Source organism: Tenrec ecaudatus, chromosome 4 (assembly GCF_050624435.1).
Source record: "Tenrec ecaudatus isolate mTenEca1 chromosome 4, mTenEca1.hap1, whole genome shotgun sequence".
Lineage (NCBI taxonomy): Eukaryota > Metazoa > Chordata > Mammalia > Afrosoricida > Tenrecidae > Tenrec > Tenrec ecaudatus.
In genome coordinates, this window is record NC_134533.1 from 128291562 (window position 1) to 128304912 (window position 13351).

The window sequence follows — 13351 nt, forward strand, 5'->3', positions numbered from 1 at the left end:
TCTTTTTACACACACACACACACACACACACATACATGCATCCTTGCAGAATCGCAGGAATTCATCTAACGTCATGTAATTTATACACATACGCATACACACACAAACTCATTCCCTTGCAAAATCACTTGAGGGTTTCTTACTTTGTGTTCTTTTTACAAACATACACACACACACAGACACACCCTTGCAGGATCTCTAGAGGGCTTCTGACTTGGTGTGCTTTTTACACACACGCACACAGACACACATACACACACCTGTGCAGAATCTTTGGAGGACTTCTAAAATGTCGTTTATAAACACACACACACACATCCCTTGCAGAAACTCTAGAGGGATTCAGACTTCATGTCCTTTTTACACACACACACACACACACACACATCCTTGCAGGAACTCTACAGCGATTCTAAATTCCTATCCTTTTACACACGCACACACACACTCACACGCTTGCATAATGCCTGCAGGGCTTCTGTCTTCATGTCCTTTTTATACACACACACAGACACACAACCTTGCACAATCTCTAGAGTCCTTTTGATTTCTTGTCTTTTTTACACACACACACACACGCACACACACACCTTTGCAGAAACTATGGAGTGTTTCTGATTTCATGTGTCCTTTTTACACACACACATACACACACACACACATAAAACCTTGCAGAATCTCTGGAGGGCTTCTGACTTTGTGTCATTTTTACACAAACATACACACATACACACACCCTTGAAGAATCTCTAGAGGGCTTCTGACTTCGTGTCTTTTTACACAAACACACACACACCACACACACATACACCCTTGTAGAATCTCTGGATGGTGGCTGACTTGCTGTCCTTTTTACACACACACACACACACACACACACAAACCCTTGCAGAATATTTAGAGGGTTTCTGAATTTGTGTCTGTTGTACACACACACACACACCCTTACAGAACCTCTGGACGGCTTCAGATTCCATGTCCTTTTTACACACACACACACACACACACACACACACTTTTGCAGAATCAATAGTCGGCCTCTGACTTGGTATCCTTTTTACACACACGCAGACAGACACACATACACACACCTGTGCAGAATCTGTGGAGGACTTCTAACAACATGTCCTTTTTACACACACACACACACACACACACAAAGATATACTCTTGCAGGATCTCTAGAGTGCTTCTGACTTGGTGTCCTTTATACACACAAACACATACACCCTTCCAGAACTCTACAAGGATTCTGACTTCATGTCCTTTTTAAACACACACACACACACACACACACTTGTAGAATCTCTGGAGGACTTCTGATTTCATGTCCTTTTTACGCACACACACACACACACACACACACACACACACACTCCCTCACTCTCACACTCATACCTTTCCAGAAAACCTAGAGGGCTTCTGATTTCATGTCCTTTTAACACAACACACTCACCCTTGCAGAATCTCTAGAGGGCTTCTGACTTCCTGTACTTTTGACACACACACACACAAACAACCTGGCAGAATTTCCAGACATTTTCTGACTTCGTGTTGTTTGCACACATACACACACACACACTCTGGTAGAATCTCTGGAGGGCTTCTAATATGGTTTACTTATTTCAAACACAACAAACACACACACACACACAGACCTTTGCATAATCAATATTGGGCTTCTGACTTCGTGTAATTTTTACCCTCACACACAAACGCACACACACATACACACACACACATACAACCTTGCAGAATCTCTGGAGGGCTTCTGACTTTGTGTCCTTTTTACACAAACATACACACATACACACACCCTTGAAGAATCTCTAGAGGGCTTCTGACTTCGTGTCTTTTTACACAAACACACACACACCAAACACACATACACCCTGGTAGAATCTCTGGATGGTGGCTGACTTGCTGTCCTTTTTACACACACACACACACACACACACACAAACACCCTTGCAGAATATCTAGAGGGTTTCTGAATTTGTGTCTGTTTACACACACACACACACACACACACACACACACCCTTACAGAACCTCTGGACGGTTTCAGACTCCATGTCCTTTTTACACACACACACACTTTTGCAGAATCAATAGTCGGTTTCTGATATGGTATCCTTTTTACACACACGCACACAGACACATACACACACCTGTGCAGAATCTGTGGAGGACTTCTAACAACATGTCCTTTTTACACACACACACACACACACACACAAAGACATACTCTTGCAGGATCTCTAGAGTGCTTCTGACTTGGTGTCCTTCATACACACATACACACATACACTCTTCCAGAACTCTACAATGATTCTGACTTTATGTCCTTTTTACACACACACACACACAAACACACCATTGCAGAATCAATAGAGGTCTTCTGACTTCATGTCCTTTTTACACACACACACACACACACACACACTTACAGAACCTCTGGAGGGCTTCTGATTTCATGTCTTTTTACACACACACACACACACACACTTTTGCAGAAGCAATAGTCGGCTTCTGACTTCGTGTCCTTTTTACAAACACACACACACACACACACACCCTTGCAGAATTTCTAGAGGGCTTCTGACTTTGTGACCTTATTACAGACGCACACACTCACACACATAAAACCTTGCAGAATCTCTTGAGAGCTTCATACTTGGTCTCCTTTTTACAAACAGACACACACACACATCATGCAGAATCTCTAGATGGCTTCTGACTTCAGGATCTTTTTACACACACACACACACACACACACACCTTTGCAGAAACTATGGAGTGTTTCTGACTTCATGTGTCCTTTTTACACACACTCACACACACACCCTTGCAGAATCTCTTGAGGTCTTCTGACGTCATGTCCTTGTTACACGCACACACTTGCATAATCTCTGGGGGTCTGACTTCGTGTCCTTTTTACACACACACACTCACACACACACCCTTCCTCACACTGATACTCATACCTTTGGAAAATTCCTAGAGGGCTTCTGACTTCCTGTCCTTTTTACACACACACACACACACAGATACACACACCCTTGCAGAAATTCTATAGGGCTTCGGACTTCGTGTTCTTTTTACGCACGCACACACACACACACACACACACACAGACATGCACGCACCCTTGCAGAGTCTCTGGAATGCTTCTGACTTCGTGTTCTTTTTACACACACACACACGCACACACACACACACATACATGCATCCTTGCAGAATCGCAGGAATTCATCTCACGTCATGTAATTTATACACATACACATACACACTCAAACTCATTCCCTTGCAAAATCACTTGAGGGTTTCTTACTTTGTGTTCTTTTTACAAACATACACACACACACAGACACACCTTGCAGGATCTCTAGAGGGCTTCTGACTTGGTGTCCTTTTTACACACACGCACACAGACACACATACACACACCTGTGCAGAATCTTTGGAGGACTTCTAAAATGTCGTTTATAAACACACACACACACATCCCTTGCAGAATCTCTAGAGGGATTCAGACTTCGTGTCCTTTTTACACACACACACACACACACACATCCTTGCAGGAACTCTACAGCGATTCTAAATTCCTATCCTTTTACACACTCACACGTTTGCATAATGCCTGCAGGGCTTCTGTCTTCATGTCCTTTTTATACACACACACAGACACACAACCTTGCACAATCTCTAGAGTCCTTTTGATTTCTTGTCCTTTTTACACACACACACACACACACACACACCTTTGCAGAAACTATGGAGTGTTTCTGATTTCATGTGTCCTTTTTACACACACACACACACACACATACAACCTTGCAGAATCTCTGGAGGGCTTCTGACTTTGTGTCATTTTTACACAAACATACACACATACACACACCCTTGAAGAATCTCTAGAGGGCTTCTGACTTCGTGTATTTTTACACAAACACACACACACCACACACACATACACCCTTGTAAAATCTCTGGATGGTGGCTGACTTGCTGTCCTTTTTACACACACACACGCACACACACACACACACACACACACACAAACCCTTGCAGAATATCTAGAGGGTTTCTGAATTTGTGTCTGTTGTACACACACACACACACCCTTACAGAACCTCTGGACGGCTTCAGATTCCATGTCCTTTTTACACACACACACACACACACACACACACACACACTTTTGCAGAATCAATAGTCGGCTTCTGACTTGGTATCCTTTTTACACACACGCAGACAGACACACATACACACACCTGTGCAGAATCTGTGGAGGACTTCTAACAACATGTCCTTTTTACACACACACACACACACACACACACAAAGATATACTCTTGCAGGATCACTAGAGTGCTTCTGACTTGGTGTCCTTTATACACACACACACATACACCCTTCCAGAACTCTACAAGGGTTCTGACTTCATGTCCTTTTTACACACACACACACACACACACACAAATTCATTTTCTTGCCAAATCTCTGCAGTCCTTCTGACTTCGTGTCCTTTTTAAACACACACACACACACACACACACACACACTCCCTCACTCTCACACTGATACCTTTCCAGAAAACCTAGAGGGCTTCTGATTTCATGTCCTTTTAACACAACACACTCACCCTTGCAGAATCTCTAGAGGGCTTCTGACTTCCTGTACTTTTGACACACACACACACACAAACACCCTTGCAGAATCTCCAGACATTTTCTGACTTCGTGTTGTTTTCACACATACACACACACACACTCTGGCAGAATCACTGGAGGGCTTCTAATATGGTTTACTTATTTCAAACACAACAAACACACACACACAGACCTTTGCATAATCAATATTGGGCTTCTGACTTCGTGTAATTTTTACCCTCAAACACAAACACACACACACACATACAACCTTGCAGAATCTCTGGAGGGCTTCTGACTTTGTGTCCTTTTTACACAAACATACACACATACACACACCCTTGAAGAATCTCTAGAGGGCTTCTGACTTCGTGTCTTTTTACACAAACACACACACACCAAACACACATACACCCTGGTAGAATCTCTGGATGGTGGCTGACTTGCTGTCCTTTATACACACACACACACACACACACACAAACACCCTTGCAGAATATCTAGAGGGTTTCTGAATTTGTGTCTGTTTACACACACACACACACACACACACACCCTTACAGAACCTCTGGACGGTTTCAGACTCCATGTCCTTTTTACACACACACACACTTTTGCAGAATCAATAGTCGGTTTCTGATATGGTATCCTTTATACACACACGCACACAGACACATACACACACCTGTGCAGAATCTGTGGAGGACTTCTAACAACATGTCCTTTTTACACACACACACACACACACAAAGACATACTCTTGCAGGATCTCTAGAGTGCTTCTGACTTGGTGTCCTTTATACACACATACACACATACACCCTTCCAGAACTCTACAATGATTCTGACTTTATGTCCTTTGTACACACACACACACACAAACACACCATTGCAGAATCAATAGAGGTCTTCTGACTTCATGTCCTTTTTACACACACACACACACACACCCTTACAGAACCTCTGGAGGGCTTCTGATTTCATGTCTTTTTACACACACACACACACACACACACTTTTGCAGAAGCAATAGTCGGCTTCTGACTTCGTGTCCTTTTTACAAACACACACACACACACACACACCCTTGCAGAATTTCTAGAGGGCTTCTGAATTTGTGACCTTATTACACACGCACACACTCACACACATAAAACCTTGCAGAATCTCTTGAGAGCTTCATACTTGGTCTCCTTTTTACAAACACACACACACACACACACATCATGCAGAATCTCTAGATGGCTTCTGACTTCAGGATCTTTTTACACACACACACACACACACCTTTGCAGAAACTATGGAGTGTTTCTGACTTCATGTGTCCTTTTTACACACACTCACACACACACACCCTTGCAGAATCTCTTGAGGTCTTCTGACATCATGTCCTTGTTACACGCACACACTTGCATAATCTCTGGGGGTCTGACTTCGTGTCCTTTTTACACACACACACTCACACACACACCCTTCCTCACACAGATACTCATACCTTTGGAAAATTCCTAGAGGGCTTCTGACTTCCTGTCCTTTTTACACACACACACACAGATACACACACCCTTGCAGAAATTCTATAGGGCTTCGGACTTCGTGTTCTTTTTACGCACGCACACACACACACACACACACACACAGACATGCACGCACCCTTGCAGAGTCTCTGGAAGGCTTCTGACTTCGTGTTCTTTTTACACACACACACACACACACACACATACATGCATCCTTGCAGAATCGCAGGAATTCATCTCACGTCATGTAATTTATACACATACACATACACACTCAAACTCATTCCCTTGCAAAATCACTTGAGGGTTTCTTACTTTGTGTTCTTTTTACAAACATACACACACACCCAGACACACCCTTGCAGGATCTCTAGAGGGCTTCTGACTTGGTGTCCTTTTTACACACACGCACACAGACACACATACACACACCTGTGCAGAATCTTTGGAGGACTTCTAAAATGTCGTTTATAAACACACACACACACATCCCTTGCAGAATCTCTAGAGGGATTCAGACTTCGTGTCCTTTTTACACACACACACACACACACACACACACACACACATCCTTGCAGGAACTCTACAGCGATTCTAAATTCCTATCCTTTTACACACTCACACGCTTGCATAATGCCTGCAGTGCTTCTGTCTTCATGTCCTTTTTATACACACACACAGACACACAACCTTGCACAATCTCTAGAGTCCTTTTGATTTCTGGTGCTTTTTACACACACACACACACACACACACCTTTGCAGAAACTATGGAGTGTTTCTGATTTCATGTGTCCTTTTTACACACACACACACACACACACATACATACAGACTTGCAGAATCTCTGGAGGGCTTCTGACTTTGTGTCATTTTTACACAAACATACACACATACACACACCCTTGAAGAATCTCTAGAGGGCTTCTGACTTCGTGTCTTTTTACACAAACACACACACCACACACACATACACCCTTGTAAAATCTCTGGATGGTGGCTGACTTGCTGTCCTTTTTACACACACACACGCACACACACACACGCACACACACACAAACCCTTGCAGAATATCTAGAGGGTTTCTGAATTTGTGTCTGTTGTACACACACACACACACACCCTTACAGAACCTCTGGACGGCTTCAGATTCCATGTCCTTTTTACACACACACACACACACACACACACTTTTGCAGAATCAATAGTCGGCTTCTGACTTGGTATCCTTTTTACACACACGCAGACAGACACACATACACACACCTGTGCAGAATCTGTGGAGGACTTCTAACAACATGTCCTTTTTACACACACACACACACACACACAAAGATATACTCTTGCAGGATCTCTAGAGTGCTTTTGACTGGTGTCCTTTATACACACACACACATACACCCTTCCAGAACTCTACAAGGATTCTGACTTCATGTCCTTTTTACACACACACACACACACACAAATTCATTTTCTTGCCAAATCTCTGCAGTCCTTTTGACTTCGTGTCCTTTTTAAACACACACACACACACACACTTGTAGAATCTCTGGAGGACTTCTGATTTCATGTCCTTTTTACACACACACACACACACACACACACAAACTCCCTCACTCTCACACTGATACCTTTCCAGAAAACCTAGAGGGCTTCTGATTTCATGTCCTTTTAACACAACACACTCACCCTTGCAGAATCTCTAGAGGGCTTCTGACTTCCTGTACTTTTGACACACACACACACAAACACCCTTGCAGAATCTCCAGACATTTTCTGACTTCGTGTTGTTTTCACACAGACACACACACACACTCTGGCAGAATCACTGGAGGGCTTCTAATATGGTTTACTTATTTCAAACAAAACAAACACACACACACAGACCTTTGCATAATCAATATTGGGCTTCTGACTTCGTGTAATTTTTACCCTCAAACACAAACACACACACACACATACAACCTTGCAGAATCTCTGGAGGGCTTCTGACTTTGTGTCCTTTTTACACAAACATACACACATACACACACCCTTGAAGAATCTCTAGAGGGCTTCGGACTTCGTGTCTTTTTACAAAAACACACACACACCAAACACACATACACCCTGGTAGAATCTCTGGATGGTGGCTGACTTGCTGTCCTTTTTACACACACACACACACACACAAACACCCTTGCAGAATATCTAGAGGGTTTCTGAATTTGTGTCTGTTTACACACACACACACACACACACACACACCCTTACAGAACCTCTGGACAGCTTCAGACTCCATGTCCTTTTTACACACACACACACACACACACACACATACACTTGCAGAATCAATAGTCGGCTTCTGACTTGGTGTCTTTTTTACACACACGCACACAGACACATACACACACCTGTGCAGAATCTGTGGAGGACTTCTAACAACATGTCCTTTTTACACACACACACACACACACACAAAGATATACTCTTGCAGGATCTCTAGAGTGCTTCTGACTTGGTGTCCTTTATACACACACACACATACACCCTTCCAGAACTCTACAAGGATTCTGACTTCATGTCCTTTTTACACACACACACACAAACACACACAAATTCATTTTCTTGCCAAATCTCTGCAGTCCTTCTGACTTCGTGTCCTTTTTAAACACACACACACTTGTAGAATCTCTGGAGGACTTCTGATTTCATGTCCTTTTTACAGACACACACACACACACACTCCCTCACTCTCACACTGATACCTTTCCAGAAAACCTAGAGGGCTTCTGACTTCATGTCCTTTTAACACAACACACTCACCCTTGCAGAATCTCTAGAGGGCTTCTGACTTCCTGTACTTTTGACACACACACACACAAACACCCTTGCAGAATCTCCAGACATTTTCTGACTTCGTGTTGTTTTCACACATACACACACACACACTCTGGCAGAATCACTGGAGGGCTTCTAATATGGTTTACTTATTTCAAACACAACAAACACACACACACAGACCTTTGCATAATCAATATTGGGCTTCTGACTTCGTGTAATTTTTACCCTCAAACACAAACACACACACACACATACAACCTTGCAGAATCTCTGGAGGGCTTCGGACTTTGTGTCCTTTTTACACAAACATACACACATACACACACCCTTGAAGAATCTCTAGTGGGCTTCTGACTTCGTGTCTTTTTACACAAACACACACACACCAAACACACATACACCCTGGTAGAATCTCTGGATGGTGGCTGACTTGCTGTCCTTTTTACACACACACACACACACAAACACCCTTGCAGAATATCTAGAGGGTTTCTGAATTTGTGTCTGTTTACACACACACACACACACACACACACACCCTTACAGAACCTCTGGACATCTTCAGACTCCATGTCCTTTTTACACACACACACACACACACACACACACACATACACTTGCAGAATCAATAGTCGGCTTCTGACTTGGTGTCTTTTTTACACACACGCACACAGACACATACACACACCTGTGCAGAATCTGTGGAGGACTTCTAACAACATGTCCTTTTTACACACACACACACACACACACACACACAAAGACATACTCTTGCAGGATCTCTAGAGTGCTTCTGACTTGGTGTCCTTTATACACACACACACACACACATACACCCTTCCAGAACTCTACAAGGATTCTGATTTCATATCCTTTTTACACACACACACACACACACACACAAACACACCATTGCAGAATCAATAGAGGGCTTCTGACTTCATGTCTTTTTTATACACACACACACACACACACCCTTACAGAACCTCTGGAGGGCTTCTGATTTCATGTCCTTTTTTCACACACACACACACACACACACACACACACACTTTTGCAGAATCAATAGTCGGTTTCTGACTTCGTGTCCTTTTTACAAACACCCACACACACACACGCCCTTGCAGAAATTCTAGAGGGCTTCTGAATTTGTGACCTTATTACACACGCACACACTCACACACATAAAACCTTGCAGAATCTCTTGAGAGCTTCATACTTGGTCTCCTTTTTACAAACACACACACACATCATGGCAGAATCTCTAGATGGCTTCTGACTTCAGGATCTTTTTACACACACACACACACACACACACACCTTTGCAGAAACTATGGAGTGTTTCTGACTTCATGTGTCCTTTTTACACACACTCTCACACACACACACACCCTTGCAGAATCTCTTGAGGGCTTCTGACGTCATGTCCTTGTTACACAAACACACACTTGCATAATCTCTGGGGGGTCTGACTTCGTATCCTTTTTACACACACACACTCACACACACACCCTCCCTCACACTGATACTCATACCTTTGTAAAATTCCTAGAGGGCTTCTGAATTCCTTACCTTTTTATACACACACACACACACACAAACTCACACACATCCTTGCAGAATTCCTGGATGGATTCTTACTTTGTGTCATTTTTAAACACACACGCACACACACACACTCCAAACTCATTTTCTTGCAAAATCTCTGCAGTCCTTCTGACTTCGTGTCCTTTTTAAACACACACACACACACACACATACACTTGTAGAATCTCTGGAGGACTTCTGATTTCATGTCCTTATTACACACACACACACACACACACACCCACACTCCCTCACTCTCACACTCATACCTTTCCAGAAAACCTAGAGGGCTTCTGATTTCGTGTCCTTTTAACACAACACACTCACCCTTGCAGAATCTCTAGAGGGCTTCTGACTTCCTGTACTTTTGACACACACAAACACCCTTGCAGAATCTCCAGACATTTTCTGACTTCGTGTTGTTTTCACACATACACACACACACACACACACACTCTGGCAGAATCTCTGGAGGGCTTCTAATATGGTTTACTTATTTCAAACACAACAAACACACACACACAGACCTTTGCATAATCAATATTGGGCTTCTGACTTCGTGTAATTTTTACCCTCACACACAAACACACACACACACACATACAACCTTGCAGAATCTCTGGAGGGCTTCTGACTTTGTGTCCTTTTTACACAAACATACACACATACACACACCCTTGAAGAATCTCTAGAGGGCTTCTGACTTCGTGTATTTTTACACAAACACACACACACCAAACACACATACACCCTGGTAGAATCTCTGGATGGTGGCTGACTTGCTGTCCTTTTTACACACACACACACACACACACAAACACACACAAACACTTGAAGAATATCTAGAGGGTTTCTGAATTTGTGTCTGTTTACACACACATACACTTACAGAACCTCTGGACGGCTTCAGACTCCATGTCCTTTTTACACACACACACACACACACACACACACTTTTGCAGAATCAATAGTCGGCTTCTGACTTGGTATCCTTTTTACACACACGCAGACAGACACACATACACACACCTGTGCAGAATCTGTGGAGGACTTCTAACAACATGTCCTTTTTACACACACACACAGACACAAAGATATACTCTTGCAGGATCTCTAGAGTGCTTCTGACTTGGTGTCCTTTATACACACACACACATACACCCTTCCAGAACTCTACAAGGATTCTGACTTCATGTCCTTTTTACACACACACACACACACACACAAATTCATTTTCTTGCCAAATCTCTGCAGTCCTTCTGACTTCGTGTCCTTTTTAAACACACACACACACACACACACACACACACACACACTCCCTCACTCTCACACTGATACCTTTCCAGAAAACCTAGAGGGCTTCTGATTTCATGTCCTTTTAACACAACACACTCACCCTTGCAGAATCTCTAGAGGGCTTCTGACTTCCTGTACTTTTGACACACACACACACACAAACACCTTTGCAGAATCTCCAGACATTTTCTGACTTCGTGTTGTTTTCACACATACACACACACACACTCTGGCAGAATCACTGGAGGGCTTCTAATATGGTTTACTTATTTCAAACACAACAAACACACACACAGACCTTTGCATAATCAATATTGGGCTTCTGACTTCGTGTAATTTTTACCCTCAAACACAAACACACACACACACATACAACCTTGCAGAATCTCTGGAGGGCTTCTGACTTTGTGTCCTTTTTACACAAACATACACACATACACACACCCTTGAAGGATCTCTAGAGGGCTTCTGACTTCGTGTCTTTTTACACAAACACACACACACCAAACACACATACACCCTGGTAGAATCTCTGGATGGTGGCTGACTTGCTGTCCTTTTTACACACACACACACACACACACACACACACACACACACAAACACCCTTGCAGAATATCTAGAGGGTTTCTGAATTTGTGTCTGTTTACACACACACACACACACACACACCCTTACAGAACCTCTGGACGGTTTCAGACTCCATGTCCTTTTTACACACACACACACTTTTGCAGAATCAATAGTCGGTTTCTGATATGGTATCCTTTTTACACACACGCACACAGACACATACACACACCTGTGCAGAATCTGTGGAGGACTTCTAACAACATGTCCTTTTTACACACACACACACACACAAAGACATACTCTTGCAGGATCTCTAGAGTGCTTCTGACTTGGTGTCCTTTATACACACATACACACATACACCCTTCCAGAACTCTACAATGATTCTGACTTTATGTCCTTTGTACACACACACACACACAAACACACCATTGCAGAATCAATAGAGGTCTTCTGACTTCATGTCCTTTTTACACACACACACACACACACCCTTACAGAACCTCTGGAGGGCTTCTGATTTCATGTCTTTTTACACACACACACACACACACACACTTTTGCAGAAGCAATAGTCGGCTTCTGACTTCGTGTCCTTTTTACAAACACACACACACACACACACACACACACCCTTGCAGAATTTCTAGAGGGCTTCTGAATTTGTGACCTTATTACACACGCACACACTCACACACATAAAACCTTGCAGAATCTCTTGAGAGCTTCATACTTGGTCTCCTTTTTACAAACACACACGCACACACATCATGCAGAATCTCTAGATGGCTTCTGACTTCAGGATCTTTTTACACACACACACACACACACCTTTGCAGAAACTATGGAGTGTTTCTGACTTCATGTGTCCTTTTTACACACACTCACACACACACACCCTT